Source organism: Nomascus leucogenys, chromosome 22a (genome assembly GCF_006542625.1).
Source record: "Nomascus leucogenys isolate Asia chromosome 22a, Asia_NLE_v1, whole genome shotgun sequence".
Lineage (NCBI taxonomy): Eukaryota > Metazoa > Chordata > Mammalia > Primates > Hylobatidae > Nomascus > Nomascus leucogenys.
In genome coordinates this window covers 44563391-44585875 of record NC_044402.1, presented here as the reverse complement: position 1 = coordinate 44585875, position 22485 = coordinate 44563391, and the positions used below count along the sequence as shown (strand labels likewise).

At 39.7% G+C, this 22485-nt stretch overlaps 3 pseudogenes; 2 read left to right on the top strand and 1 right to left on the bottom strand.

The window, feature by feature from the left end:
- The first annotated feature begins 3158 nt into the window (after positions 1-3158).
- On the top strand, positions 3159-4605 carry LOC100584296 (annotated as a pseudogene).
- A 4198-nt stretch (positions 4606-8803) lies between these two features.
- LOC100583967 lies at positions 8804-9422 on the bottom strand (annotated as a pseudogene).
- Positions 9423-10674: 1252 nt separating this feature from the next.
- The window catches only part of LOC100583638, an 89313-nt pseudogene continuing 77502 nt past the window's right edge, over positions 10675-22485 (top strand).

Genomic DNA, 22485 nt, shown 5'->3' with positions numbered 1-22485 from the left:
CCTTTGTAGGTCACTCAGGACTTGCTTTATGAATCTGGGTGCTCCTGTGTTGGGTGCATATATATTTAGGACAGTTAGCTCTTCTTGTTGAATTGATCCCTTTACCATTATGTAATGGCCTTCTTTGTCTCTTTTGATCTTTGTTGGTTTAAAGTCTATTTTATCAGAGACTAGGATTGCAACCCCTGCCTTTTTTTGTTTTCCATTTGCTTGATAGATCTTCCTCCATCCCTTTATTTTGAGTCTATGTGTGTCTCTGCACGTGAGATGGGTTTCCTGAATACAGCACACTGATGGGTCCTGACTCCTTATCCAGTTTGCCAGTCTGTGTCTTTTAATTGTAGCATTTAGCCCATTTACATTTAACGTTAATATTGTTATGTGTGAATCTGATCCTGTCATTATGATGTTAGTTGGTTATTTTGCTCATTAGTTGATGCAGTTTCTTCCTAGCCTCGATGGTCTTTACAATTTGGCATGTTTTTGCAGGGGCTGGTACCGGTTGTTCCTTTCCATGTTTAGTGCTTCCTTCAGGAGCTCTTTTAGGGCAGGCCTGGTCGTGACAAAATCACTCAGCGTTTGCTTGTCCGTAAAGTATTTTATTTCTCCTTCACTTATGAAGCTTAGTTTGGCTGGATATGAAATTCTGGGTTGAAAATTCTTTTCTTTAAGAATGTTGAATATCGGCCCCCACTCTCTTCTGGCTTGTAGAGTTTCTGCCGAGAGATCAGCTATTAGTCTGATGGGCTTCCCTTTGTGGGTAACCCGACCTTTCTCTCTGGCTGCCCTTAACATTTTTTCCTTCATTTCAACTTTGGTGAATCTGACAATTATGTGTCTTGGAGTTGCTCTTCTCGAGGAGTATCTTTGTGGCGTTCTCTGTATTTCCTGAATCTGAATGTTGGCCTGCCTTGCTAGATTGGGGAAGTTCTCCTGGATAATATCTTGCAGAGTGTTTTCCAACTTGGTTCCATTCTCCCTGTCATTTTCAGGTACACCAATCAGACGTAGGTGTGGTCGTTTCACGTAGTCCCAAATTTCTTGGAGGCTTTGTTCATTTCTTTTTATTCTTTTTTCTCTAGACTTCCCTTCTCACTTCATTTCATTCATTTCATCTTCCATCAGCGATACCCTTTCTTCCAGTTTATCGCATCTGCTACTGAGGCTTCTGCAATCTTCACGTAGTTCTCGAAACTTGGCTTTCAGCTCCATCATCTCCTTTAAGCCCTTCTCTCCATTGGTTATTCTAGTTATCCATTCTCCTAATTTTTTTCAAAGTTTTTAACTTCTTTGCTATTGTTTTGAATTTCCTCCCGTAGCTCAGAGTAGTTTGATCATTTGAAGCCTTCTTCTCTCAACTCGTCAAAGTTATTCTCTGTCCAGCTTTGTTCCATTGCTGGTGAGGAACTGCGTTCCTTTGGAGGAGGAGAGGTGCTCTGCTTTTTAGAGTTTCCAGTTTTTCTGCTCTGTTTTTTCCCCATCTTTGCGGTTTTATCTACTTTTGGTCTTTGATGATGGTGATGTACAGATGGGTTTTTGGTGTGGATGTCCTTTCTGTTTGTTAGTTTTCCTTCTACCAGACAGGACCCTCAGCTGCAGGTCTGTTGGAGTTTACTAGAGGTCCACTCCAGACCCTGTTTGGCTGGGTGACAGCAGTGGTGGCTGCAGAACAGCGGATTTTCGTGAGACCACAAATTCAGCTGTCTGATAGTGCCTCTGGAAGTTTTGTCTGAGAGGAGTACCCGGCCGAGTGAGGTGTCAGTCTGTCCCTACTGGGGGGGTGCCTCCCAGTTAGGCTGCTCAGGGGTGAGGGACCCACTTTAGGAGGCAGTCTGTCCGTTCTCAGATCTCCAGCTGCGTGCTGGGAGAACCACTACTCTCTTCAAAGCTGTCAGTCAGACAGGGACGTTTAAGTCTCTGGAGATTCCTGCTGACTTTTTGTTTGTCTGTGCCCTGCCCCCAGAGGTGGAGCCTACAGAGGCAGGCAGGCCTCCTTGAGCTGTAGTGGGCTCCACCCAGTTCGAGCTTCCTGGCTGCTTTGTTTACCTAAGCAAGCCTGGGCAATGGCGGGCGCCCCTTCCCCAGCCTCGCTGCCGCCTTGCAGCTTGATCTCAGACTGCTGTGCTAGCAATCAGCGAGACTCCATGGGAATAGGACCCTCCGAGCCAGGTGCGGGACACAATCTCCTAGTGTGCCGTTTTCCAGGCCCGTTGGGAAAGCGCAGTATGAGGGTGGGACTGACCCGATTTTCCAGGTGCCGTCTGTTACCCCTTTCTTTGACTAGGAAAGGGAACTCCCTGACCCCTTGCGCTTCCCGAGTGAGGCAGTGCCTCGCCCTGCTTCGGCTCATGCACAGTGCGCTTCACCGACTGTCCTGCACCCACTGTTTGGCACTCCCTAGTGAGATGAAATCGGTACCTCAAGCAGAAATGCAGAAATCACCTGTCTTCTGTATCGCTCGGGCTGGGAGCTGGAGACCGGAGCTGTTCCTATTTGGCCATCTTGGCTCCACCCCCGCCAACTCTTACAGTTTTAATTGATCACAATATCTTCTTCCCACCCGACTCCATGTATTTGCAGAAAAAACTAGGTCATTTGCCTGTAGAATTCCCCACATTTTGTGTTTGGCTTAGTGCAGCCTTACGGTATAATTTAACACATATAAACTGATAGAACAAGAGGTTGATTTAAGTTCTTCTAGATTTATATGTTTTTGGCAAGAATACTTCAAAGGTGGTGCAGTGTACTTCCTATTGAATCATATTCAGAGGCATGTAAAGTTGGATTTTCTTTCTCTTATCAGACTTCTTAATTTTAGTTGTTCCAGTACATAAAAATTAGTATGTTATCATGGTCTGTGATTACTAATCATTTAAGAGTTTGTGAGGATGTAAGTTGCTTGCTCCTGCTTTGCTGTCTGCCATGAGTAAAAGCCCCCTGAAGACTCCGCAGAAGCAGATGCTGCTATGTTTCCTGTACAGCCTGTGGAATGTCATTGAAATTATAAGACTGTCATTCAAATGAAAGCATTATAGTTCTTTGGAACCATCATGATCTCAAAACGAAAGGAGAATGATACAGATACACTGGCTGAGGTGTTTTGAGGTGCATTGAAATGTTCCAAGCTGTTACTTACCTTAACATGTTCTTGAGGTACCATGGCATGGATTAAAAGGAAATTTGGTGAGTGGCCTCCACTTAAACGACTTACTAGGGAAGCTATGTGAAATTATTTAAAAGAGTAAGGGGATCAAATAGTACTTATCCGTCATGCAAAAGTTGTACAGAAGTCATATGGAAATGAAAAAAGGTTTTTTTTGCCCTCCCCCTTGTGTATATCTTATGGGCAGTGAATGGAAGAAAATAAAATAACAAATGAAATGCGATGGTTGTTCTGAACAAGAGTCTCAACCCTGTGCATTTATTGGGATAGGAAATAGTGATCAAGAAATGCAGCAGCTAAACTTGGAAGGAAAGAACTATTGCACAGCCAAAACATTGTACATATCTGATTCAGACAAGCAAAGGACTTCATGTTGTCTGTAAAGATGTTCTGTGGCAACGGTGATGACATTGGTGTGTTCCTCAGCAAGTCATCCAAACCTTCCAAAAAGAAGCAGTCATTGAAAAATGCTGACTTATGCATTGCCTCAGGACCAAAGGTGGCTCTGTTTAATCGACTATGATCCCAGACAGTTAGTACCAGATACTTGCACGTAGAAAGAGGTAATTTTCATGCTAGTTCACAGCAATGGGGAGCATTTTACATTATTCTTGGATGATGATGAATCAGAAGGAGAAGAATTCACAGTCTGAGATGGCTACATTCATTATGGACAAACAGCCAAACTTGTGTGCTCAGTTACTGGCATGGCACTCCCAAGACTGATAATTAGGAAAGTTGATAAGCAGACCACATTATTGGACGCAGATGATCCTGTGTCACAACTCTATAAATGTGCATTTTACCTTGAGGACACAGAAAGAAAGTACTTATGCCTTTCTCAAGAAAGAATAATTCCATTTCAGGCCACTCCATGACCAAAAGAACCAAATAAAGAGATGATAAATGATGGCGCTTCCTGGGCAATCATTAGCACACATAAGGCAAAGTATACATTTTACAAGAGAACGGGCCCTGTCCTTGCCATGGTCATGCCTACGCCTGTCGTAGAGAGCCTTAAGTTGAACGGCAGTGGGGACGAAGCAATGCTTGAACTTACAGGACAGAATTTCACTCCAAATTTATGAGTGTGGTTTGGGGATGTAGAAGCTGAAACTATGTACAGGTGTGGAGAGAGTATGCTCCGTGTGGTCCCAGACGTTTCTGCATTCTGAGAAGTTTGGAGATAGGTCTGGCAACCCGTCCGGGTTTCAGTAACTTTGGTCCGAAATGATGGAATCATATATTCCACCAGCCTTACCTTTACCTACACACCAGAAGCAGGGCTGCGGCCACATTGCAGTGTAGCAGGAGCAATCCTTCAAGCCAGTTCAAGCCACATGCCCCCTAATAAATTAAACACAAACAGCGAGGGAAGTTACACAAACGCCAGCACAAATTCAACCAGTGTCACATCATCTACACCAACAGTGGTATCCTAACTACCGTCTTTTTGCTAGGACTTAAACAGACTTGAATGCAGCAAAAAGTTGACAAAAAGGGAGAAAAAAATGAACAGTCTTCTGTGGTTTATTGGGAAAACTTTTCATACCAGGTGATGCTATTCTAAAACCCCACTATCTATCTGCAAGTGCTGATTCGAAATGCAGAAGCCACAGTAAGACAAAAAAACATCAGAATGTACAAACTATTGGAAATTAATTTTTTCAGCTGTTTTGTTGGTTGGTTGGTTGGTTTTTCTTTGGTTTTGTTTAAGTAGGCAAGAAGTAAATAATGTGGCTGGAATACAAGTTGAACAAACTAGAAGACATAAATCTAACATAGTTTTTATGGACCAAGGAACTCGTATATTGTATAAGCTTTAGTAAATGGTACATTTTCACATTTTCACCATACCCTTTTTTATATCATGGTATTATAGTACACCTTGTTACCAAATAGGTTGTTCTCTTCCCCACTCACCTTTGAGCTTTTGCTTTAAAATACATTCAGGTTCCAAGCCTGGCCATGCTTGTTTAATCTAATTATTATGTTCTTCCAGGTTTTTTTTTGGTCTGAGGCTGCAGCTTTTTTTTTTTTCCAGCTGAAGTCTTATGACTTTTCGTGAGTCAAAATTGTTTGGATTTCAGGAAGTCAAATCTTGTGAAGGCCTACATTTTTTTTTTAAGATTATGTGAAGTCTGTGCAAAAGCTTTAAAAAACCACCTCTGCCTTGCCTGCAATACATGCAATGTATGTTAATTTAGCCTCTCTTCTCAGACACTGTTGGTAGTTATTTCTGCGTTTTCCTTTTTTTTTTTTTTTAAAAAAAAGTATTTATAGTGGTTATCCAAGAGGTTCTAACATTCACATGCAATTTGGTGTGGCCATTTAGCCATAAATGAGTTAATGGCACAGAACATGTTGGTATTTGAAGTATTCTCTCCCCTTTTCCCATAACATAAATACATATGTGTGTTCCAGGATTTGTTCAGGTTTCTCCCCGCTCCTGATCTTGTACATAACTTGTATTGTCTATAAGTTAAACATTTTATTTTGAACTTGGAATGTTCCCAGTGATTTCATTCAGTAGACTGTTTTCTGCCTTGTTGGCAAGTGACAAAAAATATCATGAGAAGCATCTGCTACCAGTTAGGAGATGGTACCCTTATGATAGAATGGGGAAGATCTCAGCAAAAGCATGTTTTATTAACTTTACTTTGGGGGTGTTGGAGGGGGTAGCCTAGGCCAGAACATCATTGTAATCTTAAAACATAAGATGCTTTTATTAGATGATCAACTAAAATAGCTGGAAGACAGTTCTTTAGAAACAGATAGTTGTAAGATTATAAAATGCAAATGTAACATGTGTTTTTATTTTTCTTTTCTCTGCCTTTTTGTTTGTTTTCTCTTCTCCAGTACTGAGCATCTCCACAAATATCTCCTAACTCAGAAAATGTTTCTTTTCCTTTCAGTTGAGATTTGGTTGCATTCAGGGTTCTATGTTGGCCCTGCATGCGAAACTCGCAAGTTTTTCATTCCTGAACTTTGGTTATGCTTTTGTTTGGATTCTTCGAAATTGCAGCAGACTCTTTGGGCTACATTTAGTACAGGAACCACGTGCATAATGTTATACAGCACAGTCTAGTAACACAATCATCCTTCTTAGAGTAAAAACTACCTTTAGACTGTGGTAAGCTTTTACTGTCCCATAAAACAGGTGCCGCAGTACCTTATGAATGCAAAACCGTAACTTCCTACAGTGTTTCCATACAGAACATTGTCTTTCTGGTGTCCTGGGCTGTTTTGAAAAAGTTTCCATTAACAGACTTTTCAGAAATTATTATTAGTAGCATTTTTTTCCAGCTTTGCTGTTTTCATCATTCACTCTTTGCTCAGACTCCAGCATTCAGTAACGTGTTGGTCCAGATGTAGGTTCATATACTCATTTTTAGCCTATTTCTTATACCTGGCAGCACGCTCTACGCATTCAGCCTTTAAGGAGTTTGTTTTACAAACTGTGTGCCTGTAAGGTGTATTAGCAATAAGATAGAAAATTGAGCAAGTTTATACCATAATTTTGTAGAAAAAAAGAATCTGCTCAGTTCCATATGTCATCCATGAAAAACTTGCAATATGAGCAGTTTCAAGGAATAAGAAGAAAAAAAAAAGAGTTTATAGGTCGGCCAGGTCTGGTGGCTCACGTCTGTAATTCCAGCACTTTGGGAGGCCGAGGCCAGCGGATCACTTGAGGTCAGTTCGAGACCAGCCTGGCTGACATGGTGGAACCCCTGTCTCTACTAAAAACAAAAACAAAAACGAGCCAGGTGTAGTGGTGTGTGCCTGTAGTCCTAGCTATTCAAGAGCCTGAGGCATGAGAATGTCTTGAACCTGGGAGGTAGAGGTTGCAGTGAGCTGAGCTCGTGCCACTGCACTCCAGCCTGGGTGACAGAGTGACACCCCAGATCAAAAAAAAAAAAAATTTATGGGTCATTTGTGGTTTATTTATTTCTGTAAAATGTCCATTCCCATCTTTAGCCCACTTTTAATTGGGTGGTTTTTTTATTAAGAAAAACTGTATATATTAAACATTGATTTTTAAATTATTTACTATATCCAGTCAACAGCTTTCTTTAAGAACTCTCTAATGCAAAATAGAAGAGTGGTAGAACTTGAGTACAAAAAGGAAAAAATTCCAATTAATTAAATGTATCTTTGATTAACAGAAAAATAATATAAGCTGCAATAATATTGTTATTTCAGAATTCCCCAGTTACAAAGTAACAGTAAGAAGATGGTGATCTACAAAACTTTACTTGTGACATAATTCTAGTGTAGTTTATTTAAGAAATATAAAATAAAATGATTGGATTACAAATAAGATTAGTATAATGATACATCAGTATTATGAGTATCTTTCTTATATAAATAATATTTTCTGAATACATGGATAGTAAAAAAGGTAGCACAATAAAATTATACAGGGACAACTTATTAAAATAAATAAACATGCTCAGTTCGTTGTATGGAAGTAAAATTTGTTTTCTGAAAACAAATGGAAAGAAAATAATAACCATGTTAGCCCAGAGAAAGGAATACACTTGAATTATAGATGAACAAGGGCATATACTGTATATGACTATCATGTAACCATGAAGAATAGGTCAAGATAAGGAAAAGCAGCAGAAACATCAGTTCGCAGGCAGTGTGCCTGAGATTATTACAGTGTGCCCCATTAGTTTATGTCACTTTTAAAAAGTCATTTAAATAAATGTATTTGTGGAAGAAAAAATATCTGCACATCAGGTATGGTCTGATCCATAATGATCCAACAATCTGTCATAACTCATTCTAGGAGTATTCTTACACAGTTTGCAAGAGAAATTACATGTGGAGCTATACGGGAACATTTATCAGAATTCATAAAGCCGTTTAACCTGAGTGTTACATAGTACACAGTGACCATCATACAATAGTAAAAATACAATATCTGATACTATTTTTACAAGCTACGATGTAAAAAATTAGGCTCTTTTTAAAAAATAAAAGAAATTTGTTTACAACTTTATTTCAAACCTTTTCAGTTAGATACAGGTTTATATATTTTCACTCAAAATAGCAAAAGGCCTTCTGTAGGTAAAATATATTCTGTGTTTAAATGCTTGCATTCTGAAGTATGACTTGTCATGTATGAGTTCAGTTAGGACAATGAAGCTGCTGTAGCAAAATCCTGGCTGATGATGAAGACTGGGACACTTTTCATCTTTCATGCAGCCATTCAATATTTTGTGTATTTACATGAAGGAGAAAAGAGGGGAGGATACAAAGAGAGCCAGTATTCTTTTTGGATGAAGCAGCCTAATTCCAGAGAATGAGCTTTCCATTTTGAACTCAAAGACTGTGGTCCCCAAATTGAATTCTTACCAGTCCAAGGAGCCGCCTTTGGCCTGTGAGGCAACACTTGATGAAGTGAGCTAAAGGAAAGTGTTAACTGAACTACAGAGATGGTTGCCTGTACAACAAGTTTCCCAACATGCTCAGGCCCACACAGAGGTGAGGTGCAGCCAGAACTATCAATACAAAAAAAAAAAAAAAATGCAACTCAGGCCCACACAGAGGTGAGGTGCGGCCAGAACTATCAATTAAAAAAGAAATGCAACTCAGGCCCACACAGAGGTGAGGTGCGGCCAGAACTATCAATTAAAAAAGAAATGCACTCACAGATGCAGACATAGAGCTTATGGGAAGAGTAACAGTTCTGAGGGCCTGGTTGTAGTTTCCAATATCTGCCTTGCCCACCCTCTGTGACTCCTATTTTTCTGCTTTGTTTAATTTGATTCCAAGGATTTCATTAGCAACTTTCTGAAAATACAGGAAGACACAGTCTCCTGTCTTGGCTGAGGTAAACTGGCTACTAAAACCATTTTCCTGGCAAAACCACAAGTGTTTTTCAGATTTTACTGTTTCCATGTGCTCCAAATCAATTTTATTGCTCACCAAGGCAACCAGTAGCAAAGCTTCTGACTCTTCGCTCCCTTTCTTCAGTACAATGTACCGATCTTTTAAATTCTGCAAGCTTTGCTAATTTGTAACAAGAGGATTCTCTGTGGTCCATAGATAAATGCACCCACCTTCTTGCCACCTATTGTACGCACCCCCTACATCCCATACTTGAAGAGTAACATTCAAGTTTCCTGGCAATGTTATCCTGCTCAAAAAAATATGTACATATATTCACCACTATAGTTTAGTTGTATTGGTTCCCAAAAGTTTCTTGAGCAAAACTCATAGGTCTTCCAGGAGGTGCTGCTTCAAGCATGACTAATTTCACTTGCCATTCTTGATTTCTTTCTTGGGGTCTGATGGAGTTCAATGTGGTGCTCAGGCTAGGTCCCCAGGCAGAGGGAGAAGGAAAGGAGAGCGCCTCCGTAGGCGGGGAGAGAAGGAAGGGAGCAGGACCCTGCCCTGGGATCTGGGTGCCCTGGAGAGATCAGGAGAAACTAGTTGATGATACCTTTGTTAAATGAACCAGTACTTTCACATGCTTTTAAGTAAAAATGAAATTTAACTGGAAGGATCCAAATCAAACATGGTATCTCTTGAGTTATCTCTCACTATGGATGACAAAGGCTGTGGTCAAAGTTGATTTCATTCAATTAACTTGATGGACATTAAATAAACTGTATAAGCCCAGAAAATGAGGGTCTGGGAGATCTGTTATTACAGAAATGCAGAGGTGTCCTAACTCGTGTCATGTGAATGTTGCCATGATGCAGATAAGGACATGGCTATGAATGTGCAGGTTTGCCTGACCTGGGTCCATGACCGTGCCTTGAGGGTGGAAGAAACACCAGAACGCCCTCAGATAAGATGGCTGGAGGGCATGACAAAAACCATGAAAGTAAGACCAGACCATGCAGGCAAGATGAATGCTGGCATCTGGCTGAATAGAGGAATTTGAACAAACAAAATCCTTTTTCCGCAAGCTCTTCACATAATTCTACTCCACCTGGAGCTTCATGACTGAAATGAGTGGTTATCTATATTCAGGTCTAGTCAGACGTGCTGATTAATTATAGTTGAACAGCATACATATATCATGCTTTCTTACATATTTAATCTATCCCATGTATACATAAGATTTTGAAGGATAAATTATTTATTAGCATTAAAGTGTAAAATTTGCTTGATAACTATAAAATGTCTTAAATATACTAGTATGAATTTTGAAATTATGCCAAATGACCAATGTGAAGGGTAGTGTTACTACACTGGATATGTCCTGCCACTGCGTCCTTTAGATTTCTATAGCATCACAATGAAGTCCACCTGTGTGTGAGAGAGAGGCTTGCACTCGCCTTCCTTACCAGCAATGGAAAAGTGCTCAGGGGACCCAGCTTGGCCTGAGTACGAAAACAAACCTAAGAGGCTTCAAAGCCAGCTCTCCTGTAGTATGTACTCACATCCCTGAAAGAAAAGCAAGAAAATCCCAAACTCCAGATTTTCTAATATAAGCTCTAGTGAAATACTTACCTTTCTTGAGTCAAAGCAGAAGCAACTGCTAACTAAAAATGTCAGCCTGCTGCCTCAGAGAATTTCTATGGCTGTTCTGGGGTGAAGAGGGTGGAGTCTTTGGCTTTCTTACCACAGGTGATCAGGTAAGAAGGAACCACAGCATCCTCTATGAAGAAATGCTGTCCGAGGTGATACCTGGAATCCGAAGCTTTTCTAAAGGAGACCTGGGAGGGGACTCCACACCCATCAACCAATACCAGCCCAGCCCAAAGGCTGCAAATTTGCTTCTTTCTGACACCCAGTGGAGAAATAATCACCAGCTCTTTTCCAGTGAGTCCAGCACTGTCTGCAATTGGATTTGCTTTAATTGCAAGGATTGTAAGCTAGTTGATGTGTGTGTGTGTGTGTGTGCGTGTGTGCGTGTGTGCGTGTGTGTGTGTGTGTAGGTGAAGCTTGAGGCATCTGGTGTTAGTTTTTCTATCCAGTTGTATTAAAATTGGCATGAAATTTCTTATCTAGAATTTCAAACCTCCAGCTGTGAGCCTTATTCAGCTATCATTGATTCCATCACCAAAAAAGATAAAACCAGGAAATAGAATGTGTGTGAGAGAGTCCAAATGATTGTTTCTTTTACCCTTAACTAACTCCCTTTCCTCATTCCCTCTCCTGCACCTACTGGTTTTCTGAGGTTTATTCCCGCAGTCTTTAATAAACTAATTTTAAATGTGCGAATGGGGTGACCAGGTTAGAGACTCCCAGGGAAGAACCATGCTATGTAACCCACTAATAAGTTCTCTTTATGGAGCTAAAGTCTTTCACTGGAGCTGTTTCCAGTGTAACCTGATGTAGCATTTGGGATAGTCTCATCGTGGAGCACCACCACTATCCCAGTTGGCCGATACCTATTTCTTCTAAGATGAGAATCAGGTAAGTTTTCCTAAAGCACCTTTGGGAAATCGTGCCGTTCAGAGAGCTGCATTGCGCTCATGCATCTGGAAGGTCTTGCTGTTCATGCACTGACTCTCCTAACTCCATGTCCTCCATTCCTGGGTGTTTGCCAGAAGGATGGAATGATGGCTCACTGAAAACTGAAGATGACATGGAAGATGAAAAGGGAGATGAGAAAGTCCTGCCCATTAATGATAGGAAGATGGGCACAATGCGGCGACCTCACAGGTCTCCATGCCTCAGCTCAGCTCTGATGAAGAGGCTCATGTCATACAGTCTCTTCAGATGATCACAGAGAAAAAGGTGGTGACAGAGAGGCAGATGTTTTACTGTTTCTGCTTCTGGAACTTGTTGCAGGGTATGAAGAGGGTCAGCACCAGAAAAGATATAGAATATCATGTCTGCAATGGATGAAGCCATCAAAGGATGGCTTCACTTCACCACCAGGCAGCACTGACCAACTCATGGCAGTAAGTCCCGCAGGCCAGAATTACCCCCATCAAATGCTTCACTCACCATATGGCAGCCCAGAAGACTCTTGCAGTGGTGAACCAGTCTCTTTATCCACCAAGCCTGACCCAGCAGGCAGGAGAGGCCCAGTACCAAGATGATCATCCACAATAACCTGCACACTGCATCGAGGACGGCGGCCAGCCCTAGCAGCCCGCGGCCCTCAGGAGGGAGAGGCATTCAAGGGCTCCTTCTCTCTTTGTCCTGATGAATGGGCTTTGCACCAGAAAGATGAACATTAGGAGCAGATTATCAGAGCCTCAGTCCAGCCACCATCTCCTCTATGATGACCCAGATGGGCAAACCTTCTGAAGGCAAAGGTCCAACCAACATCCTGGGTGGCTGGCGTTTTCTGAATTTCTATAGCTCATCACAAAGTGCAGCAGGAATGGGAGTATTTGGTGCACTTTGATTTTGCAGTTGCCTCTGATGGCCAAGAGACTTAGGGCCAAAGATTTCTCCTGACCCAAGGTCCAGGTCATATTTCTGCAGCACAGCTGGGACCCTCATCCCAACTACAGCCACTAGCACAATCTCCAGTAATATTCGCAAATGATTATACTAACATCAGGTTATAAAAGCTTGTTGTTTTTAACTTGAGTTATATTTTTAAAATACAAAATGTCTTGTTTTTTATGTTTGTGTTCATGTGGTACATTTTCCAGGATAAGATGGGCTGTGCTGTAATGGCAAATAAACCCTCCGAGTCTCAGTGGCTGGCCTCCTCAAAGTTTATTTCTTGCTCACAGGGTCTGCCGTGAGACCAGAGACTCTCCAGAGCAACTCCCCTTCCACCCCTGCCCAGGAAACAGAACATGTGCGTAACTGAGAGACAAGTCGTGTAGAAAAACAAGGTAATTTTCCTAGAGAAGGACTGAAGTGCTTTGCTACTATTAGTCACTATGATAAAAAGTAGAGAAGAACTATTCTGTTTCTTTAATCATCGAAGAGACAGAGCATTCACTTGGAGTGAAATATTTAAACTATTTCTTCATCTCTTGAATTAAAAGACCTTAACAACATGAATTCTTAACTCTGATATAGATAATAAACCCAGCACAGTTTGGCACAACAATTTTTATTTCCTCTTGAAACACCAAGGCTATTTTCTCATGTAAATTATATACGTATCTGTATACATATTTTCAAGGACTGAAATTAATTTTAACATCTTTAAAACACCAAATAGTATCATATTTCCTGTAAAATGGCTGGTTACCTCAAAGGCAGCATTTTAACATCCTTAGCTGCTTTAAAAGGTTATCAGCAGTCTATAGTAAATATTACATGAGACATTTAAAGAATGGTGCTTGATTTCATCATTTAAAAATCTTAGTCAAGAAGAGGCAAGAACAATTTCTTAGAATCAAAGCTCCTTCATTGGGAAATCATTCATCTTGGAAAAGGCAGAAATAGTTTAGCTAATAAAAAACATTTTATTACTAAATTAGCATTGAAGAAGTTGTAAAAATCTCATTTTGCTTTAATTTGTTAAAGTCAAAGCGTTATATGCACCTTTGATTTTTATCAAATTTTAACTATTTGAAAATAAAATATTAAGCATCAAAAGTAAATAGAAAAAATTAAAAATAAAATGAAAACCAATGAAATGGAACACAGACCAATAATAAAATCTGTGCTGCCAAAAGCTGATGCTTTGAAAAGATTATTAAAAACTGCAAAACACCTAGCAAAAGGAAAACATCACCAATATCAAGAATATAAAATGGGACATTATTATAGACCCTAGAGATACTACAAGGATTATAATAATATATATGCTGAACAAGGTATGGCAAGAAATTTGACAATTTAAATGAAAAGCATGCATTTTAATTTTTTATGGTATAGTTACTTGCAACTCTGGAGAGCCCAAATAATTCATATAGTAGCCATCTTCTAGCTTTGTGGGTTCTCTGTAAAAAAGAAACTGGAAGAGTCACAGTAAATGAATGACATATACTTTCCACCCTTACATGAGTAGAGAATAATCTGCTAGAGCAAATGGGCTGGGTGTGGTGGCTCACACCTGTATTCCCAGCACTTTTGGAGGCTGAGGCGGGTGGATCACCTGAGGTCAAGAGTTCGAGACCAGCCTGTTCAATATGGTGAACCCCCGTCTCTACGAAAAATACAAAAATTAGCCAGGCATGGTGGCAGGCACCTGTAATCCCAGCCACTTGGGAGGCTGAGGCAGGAGAATTGCTTGAACCCAGGAGGCAGAAGTTGCAGTGAGCCGAGATGGAGCCATTGCACTCCAGCCTGGAAAACAAGAGGGAAACTCTGTTTCAAAAGAAAGAAAAAAAGAAAAGAATAAAGAAAACGGGTGGGGGGAGGGGGAGGGACAGCATTAGGAGATATACCTAATGCCAAATGACGAGTTAATGGGTGCAGCACAACAACATGGCACATGGATACATATGTAACAAACCTGCACATTGTGCACATGTACCCTAAAACCTAAAGTATAATAATAATAAAAAAAAAAGAAAAAAAAACAAAAAGAATCTCCAAATGCTCAAATAAACTCTGTAAAATTTAAATGTGTTTTAATTTTTCTCTTACTCTTAGGAAATTGCTATTTTAAGAGAAAACAACTAGTCAGTGATTGTTTCTGGGAGAACTCCATTTTGTGGAAGCTCCTCTGAGACTTACATAAACCCTTTAGGGGAGCTCCGGGAGAGCCTGAGCGTCTCCTGATTCAGGTTCCCTTTGTGTGTTCGCTAAGAGTCTTCTCTTTACCGCGTTTGATAACAAGGTTGTTGAAAATGGAAGCGTGTTTTCAGCCGTGAGCTTACTTTGCAACATTCAGCATTCTTTAGAGTTTCAGGAAGTCCGTAATTGTCTTATAATGAACAAGAACTTTCCTATAAGAAGAACTACAAAGCATGCCATTCAGAAAATAGGTAAGGGACATTAATCCCAGGAATACTAAATATTTTAGGAAGTCTCTAGGTTCAGAAAAACCCAAGAGCCCTGTGGACTGAATGCCAACCTCCCCTTCCTCCCCCTATCCCCCCCGCCCCGACCCCCAACCCCTCCCACCTCCGCAGTGAGCTCCCTGCTTTCAGGCTCAACCTTCTAAAGTCCTCTTTCCTGGCTGGATGAGTCTCCCATAAAGCCCCTTCCATCTCTCCACTGCTCAGAGCTCTCCAGAACTCACACTGTGAGATCTCCAGAACTCACATTGTGATTTAAATCCAGGATTTAAATCAAATGTCTTTACTTTCTAGTCAAAGCCCCACATGCTTGCCTTGAAATCCCTCTAGTTATTTAGTGCTAGAAACTCACCACTAGGACCATTATTTTGCTGTTAGATCTATTTTTGGGGGAAATGCCTAATGTCAGGATTTATTTTTTTTTGTTTTTTTGAGACGGAGTCTCGCTCAGTCACCAGGCTGGAGTTCAGTGGCGCGATCTCGGCTCACTGCAACCTTCACCTCCCAGGTTCAACTGATTCTCCTGCCTCAGCCTCCCGAGTAGCTGGGACTACAGGCATGTGCCACTATGCCCAGCTAATTATTGTATTTTTAGTAGAGACAGGGTTTCACCATGTTGGCCAGGATGGTCTCGATCTCTTGACCTCGTGATCTGCCCACTTCAGCCTCCCAAAGTGCTGGGATTACAGGCGTGAGCCACTGTGCCTGGGCAATGTCAGGATTTTTATGGCTTATCTTTACTGACCTGGTCTAATCCCCACAGATGAATATTTATTGATTGATTGATTTCTCTTTTTGGAGGAGGAAGCCCTGTTGTCAGCATCCTAAAAGCTGGAAATGAGAAAAGCTGGGAATCTCAATTTTCAGCGTGTGCTTTGTTTTCAGTATTGTACCCTTCCCTCAATTGGTCTCAGTGGTCTCCAAGTCCAGAGACTCTCTGTTTTATCCTCTATGGAAAATGAACATTTTGTCCTTTATACAGAAATGGACATGTGGGGCCATATTCAACCACTCCTAAAACACTAAAACAGACATTCAATACATCCTCCTGTTTCCAGCCCCACTTAATCCTCCAAGTTACATAACTGCAGATTGTAGCGCTCACATAGGAAACCCTGTGAGCAGCCTCCTTTGAAGCTGGTCATCCCTCCAGCCTTATTCCCCCACAGTCTGAAGGGTATTGTAACTAAGGACCTCAGTTTTAAAAGTATACTTTAGTCACCCACTCTCTTTATCTTCCTTCCTGCCCCTCTCAGACCTTGATTAAAACCATTTTTTTCCTTCCACACATCCATGTCTCTTGACTCTGGCTTTTAGGCGGCAAGCGGCTGGATTTAGGACCAGAGACAGTATCATATGTCATGAGCCTTTGGGGAGCTCTTCAATTCATAACTTGGTGGCTCAAAGATTTCCTTTCTACCACGTTAGACAGCTTTTTGGGGGGATGCGTTTTCCAAAATCAGCTGCTCTTTCCATATAAAACCATACATTGAGATTACATGAGTGGCTGTGATGTCTAATGTAACAGCACATTTGATTCTCTTTGTCTATATGGTTTATAGAAAAACATCTCATTGATTTGTTTCTTTCCCCTTCCATCTCTGTTACTGTACTAACCATTACCAGATCTTTAACAATAAATTTAGGATTTTAAAATATATTTGCAGCAGGAATTACTGTCTGCCTCTTGAGATAACATTTGAGTGAACTGTCTTATTGTCATTGGCAACTTCCTTTAGATCATGCCACTGCATTACTGACTGGTCGACAAGAGTAAGACTGTCTCAAGAAAAAAATAAAAAAGATTAACAAAAAAAAGAAACTTTTCTAAGGTAATAATTGGAAACACTGGCAAAGACTTGTGACAGTGTTTTCACTTTCTTTTATTACAATGTCAAAGTATAGAAATACCTAAATATTGAACCATGGAGAGATGATTGAATTATATAGTATTCCTATGTATGGCTGATTGATTCAGTTAGAACTACTTTACTCACATATTGAACTTCAAAAATTTCACTCCTCCAACCAATGCTTTGTAGCCTTCTGTTTTACTTTGCTTCTTAACACTCATCACTGTCTAATATACTATATTTTTCTTGTTTATGGTCTGCCTTTCCCAAAATAGAATCTTCATGAAGGCAGAGATTTTTGTTTTTATTTCGTTCATTCATCTAGCTCCAGTAATTAGAAAACTATACTGCACATGGAAACAACTCACTAAATATATGTTGAATGAGTCATTGATGCTTTTTTCTTAACTTAATGACATGGGAAAATGTCCATAAAGTATACAATAAAATATGCAGACTCAGAACATAAAAAATACACACACACTCTCACACACACACGCACATGACAAAATCTTGACTTCAGAGTGTTCTGAACTTCAGTTGTTCTTGACTTCCACATGTGGAGGTGGAGCATCTTTGTTAAGTTTATGAGTAATTTGATTTTCTTTGTTTATGAAATGCCAGATTATATGTTTCCTTTGTCCAGTTTTGTATTCATTTCTCTTCTGATTTGTATAAATTCTTCATATTCCATAAACACTACTCCTTTGTCATAGGTGTTGCAAATCATCTTCTTTCCACTAATGGCTTCTATTCCCTTTTTATAAAGTCTTTTGATAAACTAAAATTTCAATATTATTGTTGTAAAATGAACCAATGTTTCACTTCATAGTTTACTGTTTTGTGTTTTGGGTATGAAATCCATGTCCACTGGAAGGTATAAACTATTTCTTCATATTTTCTGAATTTTAAAGTTTTTTATTTTTTATTTTAACTCATTAGAACTTACATTTTTTTGTGTGTGTCAAGTGACAGGTACGAGTCCAATTTTGTATTTTTTCTTATCTGTAACTAATGTCCCAGTACTATTAATATTTAGAGTTGCCCATTCTTTCCCAATGGACCTGAAGCAGAAGATCTCATGCACTGGGTTCCCTTATAATTTGGCTATTTCTACCTTTTGAGCTGTTTGTCTTTTTTATATAACTCTGTAGTCATGTAAGGAGTCTTATGTAAGGAGTCTCCCTTCTGATAGAGTTATCTACCCCACTGATTTTTTTTTTAGACTTTCTCTTTACTAATAAGTATATTTACAAATACAAATCACCTTCTAGGGAATGCTTTAGTTGCACCCTCAAGCTTTGATATGTAGTGTTTTTATTGCTATTCTGTTCTAAACATAACTTTATTTTCTTATTTCAAATGTATTTTTAAATTTCACAAAGTATAGTATATTGTGATCTTCTGGTTAACAAAATCTATGTTGTCAAATTGTGGTCTAAGAATATGATCATATTAATTATTATTATTACTATTTTTTTTTGAGAGGGAGTCTCACTCTATTGCCAGGCTGGAGTGCAATGGCGCCATCTCAGCTCACTGCAACCTCTGCCTCCTGGGTTCAAGCAATTCTCCTGCCTCAGCCTCCCGAGTAGCTGGGATTACAGGCATGTGTCACCACTCCCAGCTAATTTTTGCATTTTTAGTAGAGACAGGGTTTCACCATGTTGGCCAGGATGGTCTCGATTTCCTGACCTCGTGATCTGACCACCTAGGTCTCCCAAAGTTCTGGGATTACAGGCGTGAGCCACTGTGCCTGGCCCAATTATTATTATTTGTTGATACTTGCTGTGGCCTAGTACATGGCAATTTTTATAAGTGTTTTATATCAACTTGAAAGGAAAGTATATTTTGTCATTTTTGAGTATTAGGGTCTGTTAATACCCTTTTCATAAAATTTTCATAAATAGTGTTTTCAAATATCCTTATTTTGAGATTTTGTTTTTGGTTTATTGCTCAACCAGTATCTCAGGGAAGTATTATTTAATTGTGGCAAAATACAACATAAAATTACAATTTTAACCATTTTTAAATACAATTCAGTAGTGTTAAATGTATTCGCATTCAGAACACAATCAGTCTCCACAAATTTTTCATCTTGTGAAACAGAAACTACATCCATTAAATAACTTGTCCCCTCCCCACAGTGAGAGGGGTATTTCAAACTGTCTCTCTGGAATATCTGTTCACTTATCATGATTTTGTCAACTTTTACATCGTATGTATTGAGGCTTTTTATATGCATAAAGGTGAATTTTAGTACTTACAAAGCTGATTATATACATTTAGTCTCTAAATACCTGCAAGGAATAAGTATAGTGCTTTATTTCTAAGGAGAAATTTCTGTTTTCACCTAGAGAATAGCAAAGTTCCCTATCCTTTCTCCCTTTAAAAAATCAGCCTACTGTTTGAATGTGCCCTATTTTCTATGTGCTGGCTGGGTGCAGGCATCTCTATTCCCATTCATTATATCACAAAAGTCAAAGGCTTTATCTCTGATGTCTGCAACGCTATCAACACCCCAAACTCTAAATACAGAGAATGGAAAGGAGAATTGTTATGTATTATCTAGTGTCCCTAGGTGTTTCTAATTACAAAAGTTGGGTGTTGTTTTTAAGTTATCTTAGCCAGCCACCTTGATGAATTGGGAAGTCCCCATGACATAATATTAATCTGAAAAAAGTATAGTTTGTCGATAGCATTTACTCAGTGATTCTAGAAATGTATACTGTGAGCCCACCATGCACATGCTTATGGAAGCCCATAAATCATACTGTCCACTGGAAGAATCATGGTTCATACATTTGGGAAGAGGGCTATATTTCTAAAGCAGGTTACCACAACCTGCAGGCAGGACGCAGAAACTCTGAACCTCTGAACTAAGCAGAAAAGAAGTGTTTCCAGGGAGGGAGGAATAAGAAAGGCTAACATGTATGTAACATGTGTCCCATGTTCACTTTGGGGTGGAGACATAGCATTTAAATGTATTTCAGTTAGGCCTTGTACATCAAAAGGTGAAGTGGAGGATACGAAGGCGCTCAGTACACAGCCTCTGTAGACCGGCCAGAGCCATGCTGTGGTGGGTGGTCTCTTATTGGGAAGGAATGCTGGTCAGTTTCCGTGTTAAAGCTGCAAGAGGGAGGAGAAGTGTCAGGCAGTTGGTTGAAATCACTGGGCAAGACTTTTGAAAGGGCTGGTTTCTGCCTTCGCCCTTAGGGAAGAAAGCCTAATGGTGGTTAGCCAATCTCTAGAGAAACTTTGAAAACCTCTGGTCCCTTTGACCAAGAGGAAGTCTGTTCAGTTAAGTGGGGGGCTTAGGATTCTCTTTATTTCTCAATACATAAGTCCTGCACTCATGGCCTAGCATGATCTAGCAAAGATTCAGTGTGATTCCACTAAAGACAATTTATTTATTCCTAAGTCCATATGTATGGACATGTAAATATATGGAAGACTGCTCAGCAAAATATTGGTTCCGTTTATCTTTGATATCTTGGTGGTAGTTTCTTGGTGGTAGGTAGTTTCTTCTTCATGTCTTTCCAAGTTATTTTTATTTTGAGGGTTGTATATAAAGAGAATATTATAAGCAAACCAAAAAAAGGAAATAGTGTATTTATAAAATGAAAAATAATTCAAAATATTTAACTGCTCACGATGTCATAAAATGGTAGACTTTCTCAGCAAGTGCATATATTTCCTTAACATGAAGTTATTAGCATATGGTCAGCATTTTCATTTCAACTTAATGTAGTTTATAGTTCTCACTATCTAAATTGACATTTACTTTAAAATGTAGAAAAAGACTTCTCAGATGATAATAATGATAATGTTAATTATACATAATGATCCCATTATTTTTTTCTGTGAACCAGTATGTGAAACCGATGACTATCTTCTCTATGAAAGTTTTAGGTGGCTTAGACAATGTTCATGCTTTATTAGAGTCTCATCTCGAATGGGCAAGAGCCTGCATTGCTTAGGCTAGTACTGGACGTAGTGAAGTGATCCATGCCACATATATGCATAAATCATTTTGAACAGCTGGGCAGTTTCAGGAGGCCAATTAATCAAGTGGAAACCAGGTGTAGAGGCCAGTGAAAAACTTCCCCTTTGCCCTGTGAAGGTTTCCTGAAAAATCAACTCAAAAAAGGTAAATTAACAGGAGAAATGGCATACAAACTTATTAGTGTGCACAAAGAGAATCACAGAGTGATTGTCAATACGTTAGTGGGGTTCAGAAGCCTGTATACCATGTTGCAGAAGGGGAATCTCAGAGAAAGCCTGGCTGTTTATTTCACCTATATACAGATTTTCTCCACAGATGAAAATATGCTCCATGAAAGTCCGCTTTTCTGCACTATTCCTGTCTGCTGCCCCTCTTAAGATACATCAAAGAACTATACTTTGGGGTGAAATATTTTTGGTTTCCTTTAGCAAAGGAAAGGTTTGTATACCTTTACTCCTTTGTATACCAGGCACCCAGCCACACACTATTGCTCACCTGCACACCATCCCCATTCCAGAGGGTTATTTCCTGCTTGTATATGTCTCCTTGAACTGCCATAACGAAGTACCAAAGAGTAGGTGGCCTAAACCACAGAAATTTATTTCCTCACAGTTCAGCAGGCTGGGAAGTCCAAAGTTACGTTGTTTTGGCCAATTGGTTTCTGGTGAGGGATCTCTTCCTGGCTTGTAGATGGTCACCTTCTAGCTGTGTTCTCACATGGCCTTCATTAACTGTGTGTATAAGGAGAGAGAAAGAGAGAGAGAGGGAGAGAGAACTTCAACCATCTGACCCCTGCTTTGAGCGTCATACTTTGCATATGACTCCCAAATCCATATGCACATTAATAAATGTGTATGCCTTTAAAAAAAATCTGCCTATAATCGGTTTGTTTTATAGGCTTCATAAAAGGCCACCAATCCTATCAGATTAGGGGCCCAACCTAATCTGATGGGGTGTAACTTTAATTACGTAATGTCACTTTAATTACTTCCAAATATAGTCTAAATGAATTCAGTTCATAGCAATTCACTCCATAGCTCGGCTTCACCTGTGACTGCACGCCCGCTCTGACCCAGGTAAACAGATAGACTTCTCTGTAATTCAGTAGGATAAAACACCTTCTCCAATAAAGTCTTAACCACAGCTTTGGGGAAGGGCTTCTTTTTCCAAGTTTGTTCTTCCTTGAGTATCTTCCCTCAGCTCTAGATTAACTTACAGAGTTCACATATCCTATAGTTAATCTTTTATCATGGTATAATTCTTTATATTAAATTTCTGTTGAAATCACTCTGTGGTTTTTATCTCCTGATTTGACCTACACTGCTACAAGAACAGACAAGCTGAGAAGCATGAGCTTGCAATATAACTGCCGCTGGTGTTAATCATCACATTTTTGTGGAATATATCTGTTACAGGACTAGGTATTCACTTTAATTATATTTGTACTTTAGTTTTATTTAATTATACTTGTATTATGATTCTGCCATGTAAAATGTATGGCTGTGAAGAAAATCAAAATATTTCACCCCCAAATATCCTTCTTTGACATCTTTTGAGATGGCTGTTCAGAGGGCCTGCAAATAGAAGTGGCCCTGGAAAGCTGTCTTTCCT